Source organism: Bubalus kerabau, chromosome 16 (genome assembly GCF_029407905.1).
Source record: "Bubalus kerabau isolate K-KA32 ecotype Philippines breed swamp buffalo chromosome 16, PCC_UOA_SB_1v2, whole genome shotgun sequence".
Classification (NCBI taxonomy): domain Eukaryota; kingdom Metazoa; phylum Chordata; class Mammalia; order Artiodactyla; family Bovidae; genus Bubalus; species Bubalus kerabau.
The window spans coordinates 4,468,690-4,487,269 of NC_073639.1; the positions used below are offsets into that span (position 1 = coordinate 4,468,690).

Here is an 18,580-nt window from a genome sequence, read left to right on the forward strand (position 1 = left end):
CAGCTGTAATCTGAATGGCACAATGGAACAAGAGCTGAGCTAAGGAAAACCTTCCATACTCTCCACTCCTCATTTTTACTTTATTTACTTACTTATCATTATTTTTAAACATTTATTTATTTACTTGACTGTTGTCGGGTCTTAGTTGCAATGTGCACGCTCTCTAGTTGGTCCTGCTGGCTACAGAGCACTGAGTTCGTTTGCTGTGTTCCACAGAGCTTAGTTGCCTCTGTGGCATGTGGGGTATTAGTTCGCTGACCAGGGGTCAAACCATGTCCTGCACTGGAAGCCAGATTCCTTTTTTTTTTTTTTAAGAGCTTTTTATTGAATGTGTTACTAAAGAGGTTTAGTCAAAAAGACCAAAGCCCATGTCATCATCAGACTCTTCAGATTCTTCTTTCTTTGCTTCTACTTTTTTCTCCTCAGCTGGGGCAGCAGTGGTGGATAGGATAGGTCCACCAGCCCCTACAATACAAATGAGGCTCCTGATGTTGACATTGGCCAAAGCTTTTGCAAACAAGCCTGGCAGAAAAGCTCAACATTTATACCAGCCGCTTTAATGAGGGCATTGATCTTATTCTCCATGACCATCACCTCATTGTTGTGCAGAATGAGGGCTGAGTAGATGCAGGCGAGCTCCAAGACCGGGACCATGGTGCGGGTGAGTTCTAGCTGGAGGCTGCCAGGTGCAGTGCTAGTGGCCAGTTGATGTGAGGACCTCACCCTAAAATGGTGGAAGCTTCCTTGGAAGGACTGAACACCTTAACGGCAGCGGAGGAAAGCTGAAAAGTGGATTTTTCTTTACCAGTGGGCCACCAGGGAAGTCCCAGTCCTCATTTTTAAGAGTGGATGATACTGGATCTTGGGGAGACAAAAGTCACAAGCTCACATCACAGCAGAAGCAGATCTTTATATCTCACCATTCATCATCTCTGAGTGGAAACCCCATCCATCCTTCAAGGCTCAATTCAAAAACCATCCCTTCCTCCTTTCTCTTTCACCTCTGAATCTCCACAGATGACTGAACTCTGAACCTAGAAGAGCAACAGTTTTGTGTTGCTTGTCCTGGCATCCTGTCGTTTTTTTCCCCTTGTCCTGGGCTGCTTCTCCCCTGAGGCCCACTGGTGCTGGAGGAGAGAACCTTACATCTCCTTCAGGACACTACTGATGTCTGTGCAGACAGGTAGGCTGTTCTACATAGAGGGCTGTCTTGCTCCAGAAAAATAATGAAATGTGTCTTGGCCCCATCCCTTTTTCCTTCTTTTCAGTAAATGACTTTCATAAATGTCTCTCTATTCCTATGAACCTGGCCAGAAGCTTAAGGTTTTCCCTCAGAGGATCAAAAAAGGGAAAAAAATAAAATGAAATCCTGGGATGTACAGGAGACCAGAAGCCAGATGCATTCAGAGTTTCTCTGGTTTCCCCTTTGAGTGACAGGCAGTCACAGACATGGCATGACTGCTCATGTCACAGGGCCACAGCAGTCATGTGTAGTGACTGACAGGGAATTTAAAGGTAATAAAGAAACATCTATAATTTTTTCCTATTATTATTATGCTAAAAAGAACTCATTATGAAATCATGTTTAAATAGAAGACGGCTTATACCTAAAGGAGGAATTAGAAAAACGAGATGTCTTCTCTTGTCACTGAGCCTTTGTGAATTCAGAAACCTTGACAAGTGAGTCACTGAAAAGTCCTAAGAGGTAACATTGTTAATCTGCCTCTTCTCCCGAGAAATTAGACATGAGAGACTAGAAATAAAAACTCAAGTCCACCACCTATCAAATTTCTGAAGAAACTAGTGGCAGAAGTGTAGGGTAAGGAAATTAGAGAAAGTGAGGTTCGAAGAACAAGACCAGCACTTTACAGGAACAGATCACCTTTAATGAGGTGAGAAGGGGCAGCAGTCAGATTAGTGAGCTGCTGCACTAACCCAAGAAAAGAGGAAGTACATATGTGGAAATCTACTGTCTAAAGGGGGCGTGTTCTTCTCCAAAGTTGTTCGGATTAGTTATCTCTTAAATGGCTGGGGCAAGGAATTCTGGGGATCGGCCAGAGGCTGGGACCAGCTGGGAGCTAGGCATAATCAACCTTAATGTCCATTTTTTTCTTCAAGTGAGAGAGTTCTTTGTTTTGCATAGAATGGTGGGGAGGACCCCAAGGGGAGTTTTAACTCCAGGCTATTTTGAGCTGTGTAACTTTCCTTCAAGGAAAGTGACAGACAAAAATGAAAATAAAACAAATGAGCAGATCTGATTCCAAGAAATAGTGCTTTAGTTGCTGCAAAGTCCTGGAAAGCAAAGCTGGATTATCATTTCCTTGAGGAAGAAGCTGTGTTTTGTTCACCGGTGAATTCCTTGTCTGCTAGGCAGCAAAAAGGAGGCACTCAGTAGATGTCTAGTGCATCAAAATCTTTGAGGCACACTTGGTCTAGGAAAGGCTAGGACATGCCTGCGTTCTCTTCCATAGCGAGCATTTCTGAGTCTCTGCCAATCTTTTCTGTTCTGGGCACTTCACAGAAAAGCAGATGCCCTCAGTCTTTTGTACTATCTATTCTAAGCCTGGGTCTCACAGTAATTTATTTCCCTTCTTTTCCTGCAGTGAAAAAGTGACAACTTCTCTGGCAAACAATGTCTTCATTGTCACTAATGATGACAAATCAAAAGGTCAGCAGGGCCTCTATTTTTCATGCCTACTTTTGGGTTGGCAGTTTGGATTTAGTTGGTAAATAGCCTATTTACCAACTATTTAGTTGGTAAATAATCTAACTACTATTGGTTAGACTACTATTGGTTAGAAGTTATTCTCAAGTTTAAGGGTTTTATTCTCAAACCTTGGAGCATCGGAAGTCAGGAAGCGCCCTCTGATCTGAATGCTCATTCTTCCTGTTCCTGTTATGGACCTCTGCCTTTCACACCAGCAGAGCCAGGCAGCTCTGTCTAGAGAACTTATTACTTTTTTAAAAATAAGATATCCATGATCAGAAAATCAACATATTTTATTGTTAATAGTGATGATAGAGAATTTTCTCATCCTGTTATCTATCCATTCATCTGAGGTCACAAAGAACATGTCTTAAGATATTCAGCAGATTATGACAGGGCCTGTGTTTGAAGGAACAAAAACCTTGTATTCAAAATAATTTTGTTTTCAAGCCTTCCAATCATTCATCGTATGGCTTTGCTAAACCCTGAAAGGGTACTCTAGAGGATCTGTAAGTGATGATGCCCTGCACAGCCATGTGGGGCACAGCCCGCCCATGTACACTTGGTATTAATCTCCCCACCTTCTGGATCCCTGGAAGCGGGTGTGTGGTGTGGGCGTGTTTCGTGTATTTGACATCTATAAATACACTCAGAGCTGCTCGGAGCTGCTTACTGGTATTTCAGTACATTCACTATTCCCAGTTTTTACATATACCCACACCCTCATAAAAAGGAGTAAAGCAGAATTTTATTTCTACTGTGATGACCATGACTCAGATAAATTGCTATAAAACCAGACGTCACTTTTATTTTATTTTTAAAAAATTAATTAATTAATTTTAATTGGAGGTGAATTACTTTACAATATTGTAGTGGTTTTTGCCATACATTCACATGAATCAGCCATGGGGGTACATGTATTCCCCATCCTGAACCCCCCACCCATGTCCCTCTTCAAAGTTGCAGGATATAAAATTAACACACAGACATCACTTTTAAGTGTACCCCTTTTGTCTGTAGAACAATGAGACACATAAAGAACATTCTGCTCTCACTCTTTTCCCTTCACCTTCCTTGGTGCTGGCTTCCATTTATGCCATCACCTGCCTCTACAGTTTGGTTTGAGGTTTGTTCTTCTCCCAGTCTGTAACCCTGACTCTATTTCTTGGCTAAAGCTTTATTCTCTCCTTTTTCTCAGGTATCCCACCTGCAAGTCCTCTGGTCATTGCAGCCCAGACCTCCATCACAGTCACACTGACCTGGAGAGTGTTCCAGGCCCATCACCCCCTGGACCCACTGCCTGGTTTCTCCTCAATCTCTGGAGCTGGACTGGGTCCAGACTTTGGCCTTGCTTCCTGCTGGGTATGGAGTATACAACACGTGTTGGCTTCAGTTTCCTCATTTGAAAAATGGATATATTAACAAGACTTACCTCTTCGGGTTTTTAATGAAGACTGGTAGATCGCTGTTCATTTGAGTTCAGTTCAGTTTCTCAGTTGTGTCCGACTCTTTGCAACCCCATGAATCACAGCATGCCAGGCCTCCCTGTCCATCACCAACTCCCAGAGTCTAGCCAAACTCATGTCCATTGAGTCAGTAATGCCATCCAACCATCTCATCCTCTGTCGTCCCCTTCTCCTCCTGCCCCCAATCTTTCCCAGCATCAGGGTCTTTTCCAATGAGTCAGCTCTTCGCATCAAGTGGCCAAAGTATTGGAGTATCAGCTTCAGCATCAGTCCTTCCAGTGAACACCCAGGACTGATTTCCTTTAGAATGGACTGGTTGGATCTCCTTGCAGTTGAAGGGAATGTCAGGAGTCTTCTCCAACACCACAGTTCAAAAGCATCAATTCTTCGGTGCTGAAGTACTGCCAAACCCAGTGAGTCATGCCTCCCTGAACCCATGCCCTTGTGAGATCCCCTGTGATATTGATTTGGTTTCACCACGTGGCCTCTTTGGGCAAAGACAGAAGCAGAGGTTTGATCAGTGTGTGTACATTGTGTTTTTACACTCTCTCGTTTGCTGCTTTTTTGAATGCAGCCACCACTTGGAGAAGCCTGGGTAGACTTTCTGGTTGATGAGAGACAACTGTTCAGCTAACCCACCCCCATACCACCTTCCCTTGGTCAACTACTAGACATGTGAATGAGGCCATTTGGAACTAGTCAGTCTGGCTAACTTGCCAAGTGATTGTAAACACATGAATGCTTCCAGGTGACACTATATGGAGCAGAGATAAATTTTACCTAAATCCAAATTGCCAACCCACAGAATCTTTAGCAATTAAGTGATGATTGAGTTATTCAGTTTTGGAGCAATTTCTTATGTAGCAATAGTTAGCTGATACAAAGATAAATGAGTTTTTCTATGGTACATAAAAGGTATTTAGAGAAGTGTGTGGGACAGTTTGTGTTTATGTCAGTAGTTATTTATTATTCTTTATCAGTGGTTCCAGCCATAATGGTGATCTTGGAGACTTGTGAATGTGCTTAGCCTTCTTATATTCCTGTACCTTTGCACATGACTAAAACTTTCATGTTTCACCTTTCACTGACTGCCTACTTCGTCCTTGTCCCTTGAGCAGAGGGATATTAAAAATGTTTAAGAACTGGTATGGTATGGGCAGCAAGCAATCAACGGTGTACCACTTGAATGTCAAGACTGTCTTTGAATCTCAGTTCAAACATCCTGCTGCCTGAGTTACTAGAGCACTTCATCAGATTCCCCTGTTTCTGCTCTCATGTTCCCCATCCAGTAGTTTGTTCTCAACAGAGTCATCTTTTAAAATGTAAATGATCCTTTAAAAAGATGTCAGATTATGCACCCCTCTCTCAAAACTGGGCAATTGTTCTTGGGTCTCTCCAAGTAAAATGTAAGGTCATTAAAATGTCTAAGCCCTCTGCTTTCAACCCTTACCCCCTGACATCCTCTCATCTGCCTGCTATGCTTACACTCTGCAACAGCTACACTGGATGCCTTCTTCAAAGGTGCCTACATTAGGGACTTTGTTCTAGCAGTTCTTTCTTCCTGGAACCATTGTCGCAAAGGAACAATGCTTGCCTCTGCCAAGTCTGCTCAAATCTCACTTTCTCAATGTAACCTAAGCTGAATCTCATAATACTGCAACTTGCTCCTACCTATCAGGTCACACTCCCACTCACCCCTGGAACCTACCACCTTTTGTATCAGTCAGTGATCCACTAGTGGAGCAGAACCAGAAGGAGAAATATATCTAAGAAGCTGGCTTCTGCAACTGTGGGGGTTGGCTAGGCAAGTCTGAAATCCACAGGGCAAGCTGTCAGGAAGGGCAGGCTAAAACTTGTCCACATGAGCCAAAACTGCAATCCATTAGGGGAATTTCATGTTCTTAGGAACACCTCTGTTCTGCTCTCATGGTCTTTCAACTAATTGAATCAGCCCTACCCAGATTATCTAGGAAACCATGTAACTAAGGACTATACCCTAGCCAACTGTCACATAATATTGACAAGCACACCTTCTAACACCCTATATAATTTTCTAATTTTTATGTCAATTGTCTGTCTTCTCTACTAAAGATAAATCACATGAAGGTGAGAGGCCTTTGTTTTGCTTGCTGATGTATTCCACAGTAAATATTCAATAAGCATTCATTCAATGAAATAACATCACACCCTCAGGAAGTCTTCTCTGACTACCTGCTGTCCATCACCCCAGAGACACTCACATCCCCTAAATAAGGTGCTGTTTTTCTTGTCATTGATCTAAAGTTAGTTAAATCCATTCACTTCAATCAGACCAGTCTAACCTCCTTATAGGATACAGCACCAGAAATAACTAAATATCTTATGGTTTTATTTAAACTTCTCTCTTTGCTCACATTGATCTCTTATTTTCTATCTATTCCTTTAGCTTTCTTCTATACCCTTTTCCTACTCTACTTTGACAAACTGGGAAAAAATACAAAGAAGGATTGTTACAGTTAAATGTACATACATAAAGAATCCCTTGGACTTCCCTGGTGGTACTGCTGCTGTTGCTGCTGCTGCTAAGTCACTTAAGTCGTGTCCGACTTTGTGCGACCCCATAGACGGCAGCCCATGAGGCTCCGCCGTCCCTGGGATTCTCCAGGCAAGAACACTGGAGTGGGTTGCCATTTCCTTCTCCAATGCATGAAAGTAAAAAGGGAAAGTGAAGTTTCTCAGTCGTGTCCAACTCTTCACAACCCCATGGAATGCAGCCTACCAGGCTCCTCTGCCCATGGGATTTTCCAGGCAAGAGTACTGGAGTGGGTTGCCATTGCCTTCTCCACCCTGATGGTACAGTGGTTAAGAATTCACCTGCTAATGCAGGGGACATAGGTTCAATCCTGGCCAGATTCCACATGCTGTGGAGCAAGTAAGCCTGTGCGCCACACTACTGAACCCATATGCTGCAACTAATGAAGCCCATGTTCCTAGAGCCTGTGCTCTGCAATTAGAGAAGCCACTGCAATGAAAAGCCCATTCACTGCAACTAGAGAAAGTCCACATGCAGCAATGAAGACCCAGGGCAACCCAAAATAAATAAATGAATAAATAATTCAGGAAAAACTAAAGAACCCTATGCACAAAGCCAAAGGCAGTGTTGAGTTGTTAGACACCTTCACCTGCAGAAATAGTTAGCAGCATGCATCCATAGTTTTACCAGCATTTCTTAAGCACCAGATATATCAGACATTGTATAAAATATTGAGACCACAGAGGGAAAAGTCAAGGTATCTGCCTTCAAGTTGTTTACAGACTTGTTCAGAATGATGAAGCAATATCCTAGAGACTGAATCTAGCCCTTATTCATTATTAGTTCAACTTGCACATTGTTGGCCTATGTGGTATTTGATATATAAATTAGTTATTAACAATGGAAAATGAGAAGATCTCACATAAAAATCAGAATTTGGGGTTTCCTTTGAAATATGAGAGGATATAGAAACATTGGCAATAGCCGCTCAGATCCAAGGAGGAACTTCTTAAGCGCTCCATCTTTAGTTCTCCATCTTTCCTACCATTGTTACTCTGTATCAAGGGCAGAAGCCAGGTCCTATTATCTTACCCTTGGCCTCATCTGGTCATTTAGGTTAACTTCCTGGCTGCCTGTGGGCATTTGCGTTTTAGATTGCTAGATGAGCGGGTTGCATTTGATTCAGTTCAGTTCAGTTCAGTCACTCAGTCGTGTCCGACTCTTTGCGACCCCATAGACTGCAGCACACCAGGCCTCCTTGTCCATCACCAACTCCTGGAGTTTGCTCAAACTCATGGCCATTGAGTCGGTGATGTCATCCAACCATCTCATCTTCTGTTGTCCCCTTCTCCTCCCACCCTCAATCTTTCCCAGCATCAGGGTCTTTTCCAATAAGTCCGTTCTTTGCATCAGGTGGCCAATGTATTGGAGTTTCAGCTTCAACATCAATCCTTCCAGTGAATATTCAAGACTTATTTCCTTTAGGATGGATTGGTTGGATCTCCTTGCTGTCCAATGGACCCTCAGGAGTCTTCTCCAATACCACAGTTCAAAAGCATCAATTCTTTGGTGCTCAGCTTTCTTTATAGCCCAACTCTCACATACATACATGACTACTGGAAAAACCATAGCTTTGACTATATGGACCTTTGTTGGCAAAGTAGCATCTCTGCTTTCAATATGCTGTCTATGTTGGTCATAACTTTTCTTCCAAGGAGCAAGCATCTTTTAATTTCATGGCTGCAATCACCATCTGCAGTGATTTTGGAGCCCCCAAAATAAAGTCTGTCACTGTTTCCATCCATTTGTCATGAAGTGATGGGACCAGATGCCATGATCTTAGTTTTCTGAATGTTGACTTTTAAGCCAACTTTTTCACTCTCCTCTTTCACTTTCATCAAGACGTTCTTTAGTTCTTCTTCGTTTTCTGTCATAGGGGTGGTGTCATCTGCATATCTGAGGTTATAGATAATTCTGCCGGCAATCTTGATTCCAGCCTGTGCTCCATCCATCCCAGTGTTTCTCATGATGTACTCTGCATATAAGTTAAATAAGCAGGGTGACAATATACAGCCTTGACACACTTCTTTCCCTATTTGGAACCAGTCTGTTGTTCCATGTCCAGTTCTAACTGTTGCTTCCTGACCTTCATACAGATTTCTCAGGAGGCAGGTCAGGTGGTCTGGTATTCCCATCTCTTTCAGAATTTTCCACAGTTTGTTGTGATCCACACAGCCAAAGGCTTTGCCATAGTCAATAAAACAGAAGTAGATGTTTTTCTGGAAGTTTCTTGCTTTTTCAATGATCCAACAGATGTTGACAATTTGACGTTTGGTTCCTCTGCCTTTTCTAAATCTTCCCTGAACATCTAGAAGTTCATGGTTCATGTGCTGTTGAAGCCTGGCTTGGAGAATTTTGAGCATTACTTTACTAGTGTGTGAGATGAATGAAATCATGTGGTAGTTTGAGCATTCTTTGGCATTGCCTTTCTTTGGGATTGAAATGAAAACTGACCTTTTCCAGTCCTGTGTCCGCTGCTGATTTTTCCAAATATGCTGACATATTGAGCACTTTCACAGCATCATCTTTGAAGGTTTGAAATAGCTCAGCTGGAATTCCACCACTTCCACTAGCTTTGTTCATAGTGATGCTTCCTAAGCCCCACTTGACTTTGCATTCCAGGATGTTTGACTCTAGGTTGGTGATTACACCATCATGATTATCTGGGTCATGAAGATCTTTTTTGTATAGTTCTTCTGTATATTCTTGCCACCTCTTAATATCTTCTGCTTCTGTTAGGTCCATACCATTTCTGTCCTTTATTGTGCCCATCTTTGCATGAAAAGTTCCCTTGGTATTTCTAATTTTCTTGAAGAGATCTCTAGTCTTTCCCATTCTATTTTTTCCCTCTATTTCTTTGCATTGATCATTGAGGAAGGCTTTCTTATCTCTCCTTGCTATTCTTTGAAAGTCTGCATTCAAATGGGTATATCATTCCTTTTCTCCTTTGCCTTTCACTCTCTTCTATTCACAGCTATTTGTAAGGCCTCTCAGACAGCCATTTTGCCTTTTGTATTTCTTTTTCTTGGGGATGGTCTTGATCCCTGCCTCCTGTACAATGTCACGAACCTCAGTCCATAGTTCTTCAGGCACTCTGTGTATCAGATCTAATCCCTTGAATCTATTTCTCACTTCCACTGTATAATTGTAAGGGGTTTGATTTAGGTCATACCTGAATGGTCTAGTGGTTTTCCCTACTTTCTTCAGTTTAAGTCTGAATTTGGCATTTGATAATACACTATTAAAACACTCTTTGACTCTTCAAAATAATGCTGTTTCTATGATATAATTTGATATTCATAATAAATCTCAGATATAGGTAGGCCAAGTATTATTAGTTCCATTTTTCACAAGATGTAATGAAACATTGGAGAGGTTGATTTACTAGTCTGGGCTGTAGAGATGGTTCTAAAATTCAAATTTTCTGGTGAGTCATCTGAGGCATTTTACAAAGGTATCTCACCCCCTCCTCAACTTTCTTCCCTGTAACACTTCAGACTGAAGTCATTGAAGGTTGAGGAAGGAAGAAGGATTAACACAAAGCTAAAATTGAAATTTTGAGTATTACTAAAGACTGAGCTGTGGCTTGCTAGGACTATGATTGACTGAAGGGTTTTTTATTTTCTAAGAGTGATGAGCCTGTTTAATGCTTCATGTTCTGGCAAGAAAAGATAATATCAATGAAAACATATTGAAAAGGAGAAAAGGACAAAACTTGCATTTTCCATATAATTAATGTGTTTCATATTTGTTCAACTTACTCATTATGCACAGGGATGCATGCACAACACAACACACATGTGCACATTTTTCTCCTTGCACATGCCTAGATTCATACTATACAGAATATTTTGTAACTTCCTTTTTCCTTCCAACAATGTCATCTTTCTACAACATTAAATAGTCTTATCTTGTAACAATTTTAATAGCCCTATATAATATGGTGGTATTATAGTTATTGGCCAGTCACCCTTTGGTCAATTTAAATTTCCAATTTATTATTGTATGCAATACTGATTTAATATTCTGACAGATGACTTACTATGTGCATCTGTGATAACTTCTTTAGGATAAATTTCTAGGAGTAGAATTGCCATTACAGGACATATCTATTTTTTAAATATTTTTGATGCATGTGTAATATATCTTAGACAAAGCCATTCCTTCTAATATCTCCCAACAAGTCTTTCCACTTCAGCTGAAAAAAATCTCACTAAAGTAATGCTTGCATATTTTACTCCCTTGTTAAAGAGCCTCAGTGTCTTTTAGCTTATTAGATCAACTTAAAACTACCCCAACTCAGGATTTGGGAAAACACCTTGCTTTACCTGTCCAACCTCACCTCAGTTCAGTTCAGTCGCTCAGTCATGTCCGACTCTTTGTGACCCTATGAATCGCAGCACGCCAGGCCTCCCTGTCCATCATCAACTCCCGGAGTTCACTCAAACTTATGTCCATCGAGTCGGTGGTGCCATCCAGCCATCTCATCCTCTGTCGTCCGCTTCTCCTCCTGCCCCCAATCCCTTCCAGCATCAGAATCTTTTCCAATGAGTCAACTCTTCGCATGAGGTGGCCAAAGTATTGGAGTTTCAGCTTTAGCATCAGTCTTTCCAATGAACATCTAAGACTGATTTCCTTTAGAATGGACAGGTTGGATCTCCTTTCAGTCCAAGGGATTCTCAAGAGTCTTCTCCAACACCACAGTTCAAAAGCATCAATTCTTTGGCACTCAGTTTTCTTCACAGTCCAACTCTCACATCCATACATGACCTATGGAAAAATCATAGCCTTGACTAGATGGACCTTTGTTGGCAAAGTAATGTCTCTGCTTTTTAATATGCTGCTGCCGCTGCTGCTAATTCGCTTCAGTCGTGTCCAACTCTATGTGACCCCATAGACAGCAGCTCACCAGGCTCCCCCGTCCTTGGGACTTTCCAGGCAAGAACACTGGAGTGGGTTGCCATTTCCTTCTCCAAGGTATGAAAGTGAAAAGTGAAAGTGAAGTCGCTCAGTCCTGTCCAACTCTTAGTGACCCCATGGACTGGAGCCTACCAGGCTCCTCCGTCCATGGTGTTTTCCAGGCAAGAGTACTGGAGTGGGGTGCCATTGCCTTCTCCGTTTAATATGCTATCTAGGTTCAATTCCAGTTAGGGCAGCTCTGATATTTCTGCCAGATCCACCAATTGTTTTTTCCTTCCCTGTATGAGGAAACTGGGCTTCCCAGGTGGTGCTAGTGGTAAAGGGCCCACCTGCCAATGCAGGAGATGGAAGAGAGATGGGTTTGATCCCTGGGTTGAAAGATCCCCTTAAGTAGGAAATGGCACCCTGTTCCAGTATTCCTGCCTAGACAATCCCATGGACAGAGGAGCCTGGCAAGGTACAGTCTATAGAGTCAGACACGACTGAAGTGACACAGCACATGAGGAAATTTCTTCCTTTCTTCTCCACTAATACAAATCCTATATATCTCCCAAAACCCAGATCAAGTTATACCTCTTGCAGAAAGGCTTCTGGGATAATTTCACCCCCAAATTATCTTTTCACTCATGAATCATATTCCCCTATAATTTCAGGTATGTATATCTCATTTCCTCAGGGTGGGCAAGCTATTTCCAGACAGGTTATTTTTTGAATATATCCCCAAAGCAAACAGAGCTAGATGCTGAATCTTAAAAAGGACTATAAAAGTATAGAATGAGTTACTGGAGAAAATTCTGAAATATTGCCTGAATGCCTTTCAATTTGGTCATACTCCCATATGAAATTGGATGAATAAATCTGGTGAGTTTTCAAAATGGCTTCAGCTATCTTTTCCTAATAACATGACTATAACAAGTTTTTGAGGAAATATAAATAATTTTTAGCTAGTCATTTGAAGGACACTTTCACTTATTTGCAAAAATTAATTGGCATTAAATTCAGTATAAGAGAAATCTCTCAATGATGATTTAATCACAACAATTACAAAGTAGTTAGTGGTGGCCATATGACATGGATTTTGAAAACCACATTAGTGAGATTCTATTGTACAAAGATGTTTTAATTCACAGATTATGATATAAAATAGAAATAATGAATTTTAAAATTACTCTAAACAGTGAACATTAAAAAAACCTTAGTTCATTTAAAAATACATAAATTATTTTCATTCCACCTCCCCAAAATATGGTACTTCACTGTTCCCAAAATACTACACATTCAAATAAACTGTAATTATGAACATATATAGCTTCTTACAGTTAGAACTTTAAAAGTAGATTGTGCTAAATAAAATGCATGTTACTGCAATATTTAAATATGCTTTAAAGTAAACATTATAAATAGGCATGTTATTACTAGAGTTTTAGGGAAGTTTAATCAGGAACCAAAACACAAAATAAAAAAATTTCAGTGGCTCTTGAGCAACATAAAATGAACAGATATTCACCAAATTCATCTCTTCAAGACCTTCCTCACATCCTGAATTTGAAAGAGAAAGCCTTCTTTTTAGATGATGTAATGGGATGAAAAAATATGGAGAGAAAAATTACAGATTGAAACAAAAGATGTGAAAAAAGAAATAGAGAATCTAGAAACACTAAAGATTTCTGGAAATGTAAATCTAATTTTTAAAAACTAATTTTTACTGGGGAAGTAGTGACTTTGAATCTTGCTCCCTCAGGATTACAGTAAAAATAAAATTTCCAAAAGAGTATGTTTGCTTTGGTGAGAGAAGAGGAGAAAATTATCTGTGGTACTAAGATGCAATGGAGTGTTTATCTGGCAGGGTACTATTTGATTCATCAGCCAAACTTCTGATGTTCACAATCTTCCTGTTCACTGATGCTTGAAATTAGCATCAGTTAAAATCCTGGATGCACTGGCAGCTGGCAGCTCAGCTCCCCCTGCCTGGGTCCCAAAGCTACAGCAAATTGGCAGTAAGGTTTCCTTAGCAGGTGCTAACAGGCTAAATGGTACCACACAGCATGATTCCACCTATGTGAAGCAAACAAATACAAACCCATGTATTTTTATATGTACCACACATGTATGTAACTGTGTTGAAAAATGTTTGAAAAGATACATAAAATTGTTAATATGTGTAATCTCTGTTTACATAGAAGATTTGAGGAGAGGTAGATGGATACTTTCACTTTATGGTTTGAATTTTAACTATAAGAATGTAACCATGTATTATTTGCACAACTTTAAAACTTAAAAGTTAAGTAAGCAACACTGGGATGCCAACCTATATAGAGACAGGACTGAGTGAGAATAGTTCTCACTTTCACTTTCCTTATTTCCAGGGAGCACTGATTTTATGCTTCCAAAAGTAAAAAGAAAACTAACACATACATGTAGTTTATAGCTGTTAAAATGCACATTGCATGAACTTGAGTTAAAATGTATATTTTTGGAGGTAAACTTTTTGGTTGGTGTACACAACCATGCCAGTTTGTCCATCCAACAGTATTGCTGTGGACATAGTATTTGCAGTACTCTTCTAGGCCCTGTGGGTTTAGCAATGACTAAGAAGATAAAATCCATGCTTTCATAGATAGTACATTCCAACGGAGAAGTTAGGCAATAAATGAAAAAAAAAAAAAAGTAGAACACATAGTTTATCCAGTGGCAGTAACAGTTTTGGGGAAACATAAAACAGGAAAGGAATTTAGAGAGTACTGGTGCAGAGGTAGCTGAAGTTTAAAACAGGTCATCAGTATCTCCCCTGACTTGCATAGAAAATAAGTTGATATAATACATAAGATTGCCTGAATCATTTTGCCTCAGAAAATATGACTAGGAATATTTTTCTCTTGACTTAATTCTAGTTGGCTTTTACAAAGACTTCAAACTGGCACCTTAGGTTCATTTTTAGTTCAATGAAGAATAGTTCTCATATACATGCAGCATGGATTCAATTCTGTTCCTTGGGTTGGATCCTTACCAAGATCTTAAGAAGAAAAATGAAGAAATATGGATGCCTCAGGAATTGACTAACTACTTAGATCCTGCATTAAACATGCTTCTCTGCATCCAGAAGCTGACTAGTACCAGATTAAGAATGAAAAAGGATTTCTTGGCAAAGGATCTTTACTTGCAAAAATAATTCCAAGACTTGGGCTAAGCTCAAATTTTAGGATTTATGTGGAAACTCAAGACTTTTCTTTTCACATTACCATATGAACAAATTGAACAACAACAACAATAAAATACAGGTTCTTAGAGATTTGGTCTCAAAAAGGTCTAGAGTTTAAGAAGAATATTTTTTCCTCTCTCTCAGAGTGGTCCTTTATTAAAGCATTCCTTTGACAATGTTATACAGAAATACCTCTATTAATGAAAAGGACATACACTTTATTGTCAAAAATGTTGTTATTGAAATAATGTAGAATGCACTGGAAAGCATTCTAGGAGGAATAAGACTAGGGGATAGCATATCATTTGGCTAAAATAATAGCAATATGAAACAATACCAATATTACCCCTTTGTGTTATAGTGTAATCCACTAATCATTCTAAGTGATACTAGATAACTTCGAAGTTTGATTAGGAATGAAGAGAAGATAGTAGAGTCCTGCAGATGGTGAGGGTCACAAGTGATAGATATACGGATGCCAAAAGGAAAAAAAGGAACACTGGAGAAAAGGTGAATGGCAAAAATACCTCTTATTTCACAATTTAGCTTAGGCTCCATGCTATTAACAGTTATAAGTGATGGACAAACAGAAACTGTGTGTAGAAGAGTATGTGTGTGTATATAACTTGAGATTAATGACACCAAGCTCATAATGCTTTGTATAATTTGTGAAGTGCTTTTACTTGCTTTTTCTTCTTCCAGCATTGCTGACTGTGTAGAAGGAGGTTTGTGGTGTTTCAGTTCAGTTCAGTTGATCAGTTGTGTCCGGCTCTTTGCAACCCCACGGACTGCAGCATGCCAGGCTTCCCTGTCCATCACCAACTCTCGGAGCTTGCTCAGACTCTTGTCCATCAAGTCAGAGATCCCTTCCAACTATCTCATCCTCTGTTGTCCTCTTCTCCTCCTGCCTTCAATCTTTCCCACCATCAGGATCTTTTCTAATGGGTCAGTTCTTTGCATCAGGCAACCAAAGTATTGGAGCTTCAACTTCAGCATCAGTCCTTCCAATGAATATTCAGGACTGATTTCTTTTAGGATCAAGTTTGATCTCCTTGTAGTTCAAGGGGCTTGTGAGTCTTCTCCAACACCACAGTTCAAAAGCATCAATTCTGTGGTGCTCAGCTTTCTTTATGGTCCAACTTCACAACCATACATGACTACTGGAAAAACCATAGCTTTGACTAGGTGACTTTATGATGTTTAGTCCTGGGTAATTCTATAATGAGGTATTACATCACCAGTCTATATAAATAGATACCATATAACTATATACAAGTAAAAATAGATTAAGCAAATTTCCTTTTCTTAAAAAAGTGCAGAGAAACTTCTTACCCGATATACATTAGTGTGAAGTCTATTTGGGGATATTTCCTGTACTTTACAGCAAACAATTTGCTTTCATTTTTCCAGGAATGTCTGATACAGGATAACGGGCAGGTGTGCTGTGCTGGAAGTAAGATTTGTATCCTAAATATTACAAAAACAAGGAAGTGACATTTGTAGAATAAACTGGACTCATAGCAATGAAAGATTCCTTCAATTAAAGATTTTCTACTGGTCTCGAGCAGACTAACATTACCCCCATTTAACACCACAAAGCATGTAATAAATACCTTCATGTATTGAAAAATCCATTTGCAATATAGCAAAGTCTGACAAGAATAACTTGAAATGCCTCATAATATATTCTGTACACTAAGCTGCTTCCAAATCAAAAGAGTAAAAGCAAAACCCTGATTTAAAATTAGAAAAGCAACTCAAGTAATGCATTTTAGACTAACCCTTTAGGATAAAAAATAAGACTTTTTAGAATGTCTCCATCTTCTTTAATATGCCTTTTGTTTGTTTGTTTCTGTCCATGTGGCTTGTGGGATCTTGATTCCCTGACCAGGGATTGAACCCAGTCCTAACCACTGGATCACCAGGGAATTCCCTAATATCAGTTTTGAATAAGTGATGCTTTTCATCTTGCTACCTTTACATTGGTAGGAATTACAAGGACTCTTACTGTTTTATATCCTTTGGTGAAATTAAGTCTTTACAGGAGCAATTCTTCGCTTCCAGATTCTTGCCATGTGACATTTGTGCTTGCCACGTCATGTGATTAGTTCCACTGAACCATCTGATTTGACTTAACAGCTAGTGTCGCAGACTTGTTCCTCTGGGTGGTTGCATCTGTGGCTCAGCTGGTAAAGAATCTGCCTGCAGTGAAGGAGACCCGGGTTCAACCTCTGGGATGGAAACATCCCCTGGATAAGGGAGAGGCTACCCACTCCAGGATTCTGACCTGGAGAATTCCACGGACTATAGAGCCAGCCCATGAGGTCACAGAGTCACACATGACTAACCAATTTTTTCACTTTCAGTTCAGTTCAGTTCAGTTCAATCACTCAGTCGTGTCCGACTCTTTGCAACCCCATGAATTGCAGCACACCAAGCCTCCCTGTCCATTACCAACTGTCAAAGTTCACTCAAACTCACGTCCATCGAGTCAGTGATGCCATCCAGCCATCTCATCCTCTGTTGTCCCCTTCTCCTCCTGCCCCCAATCCCTCCCAGCATCAGGGTCTTTTCCAATGAGTCAACTCTTCTCATGAGATGGCCAAAGTACTGGAGTTTCACCTTTAGCGTCATTTCTTCCAAAGAACACCAGGACTGATCTCCTTTAGAATGGACTGGTTGGATCTCCTTGCAGTCCAAGGGACTCTCAAGAGTCTTCTCCAACACCACAGTTCAAAAGCTTCAATTCTTTGGCACACAGCTTTCTTCACAGTCCAACTCTCACATCCATACATGACCACTGGAAAAATCATAGCCTTGACTAGATGGACCTTTGTTGGCAAAGTAATGTCTCTGTTTTTGAATATGCTATCTAGGTTGGATATAACTTTTCTTCCAAGGAGTAAGCGTCTTTTAATTTCATGGCTGAAATCACCATCTGCAGTGATTTTGGAGCCCCCCAAAATAAAGTCTGACACTGTTTCCACTGTTTCTCCATTTCCCATGAAGTGATGGGACCAGATGCTATGATCTTAGTTTTCTGAATGTTGAGTTTTAAGCCAACTTTTTCACTCTCTTCTTTCACTTTCATCAAGAGGCTTTTTAGTTCCTCTTCACTTTCTGCCATAAAGGTGGTGTCATCTGCATATCTGAGGTTATTGATATTTCTCCCAGCAGTCTTGATTCCAGCTTGTGCTTCTGCCAGCCCAGTGTTTCTCATGATGTACTCTGCACAGAAGTTAAATAAGCAGGGTGACAATATACAGCCCTGACATACTCCTTTTCCTATTTGGAACCAGTCTGTTGTTCCATGTCCAGTTCTAACTGTTTCTTCCTCACCTGCATATAGGTTTCTCAAGAGGCAGGTCAAGTGGTCTGGTATTCCCATCTCTTTCAGAATTTTCCACAATTTCTTGCGATCCACACAGTCAAAGGCTTTGGCATAGTCAATAAAGCAGAAATAGATGTTTTTCTGGAACTCTCTTCCTTTTTTCATGATCCAGTGGATGTTGGCAATTTGGTCTCTGGTTCCTCTGCCTTTTCTAAAAGAAGCTTGAGCATCTGGAAGTTCACAGTTCACGTACTGCTGAAGCCTGGCTTGTAGAATTCTCAGCATTAGTTTACTAGCATGTTTGATGAGTGCAACTGTGCGGTAGTTTGAGCATTCTTTGGCATTGCCTTTCTTTGGGATTGGAATGATAACTGATCTTTTCCAG

General features: G+C 40.4%; 1 pseudogene; it reads right to left on the reverse strand.

Annotated features, from left to right (window-relative positions):
• Positions 1-322: 322 nt before the first annotated feature.
• LOC129630265 (60S acidic ribosomal protein P1-like) lies at positions 323-654 on the reverse strand (annotated as a pseudogene).
• Positions 655-18,580: the final 17,926 nt, after the last annotated feature.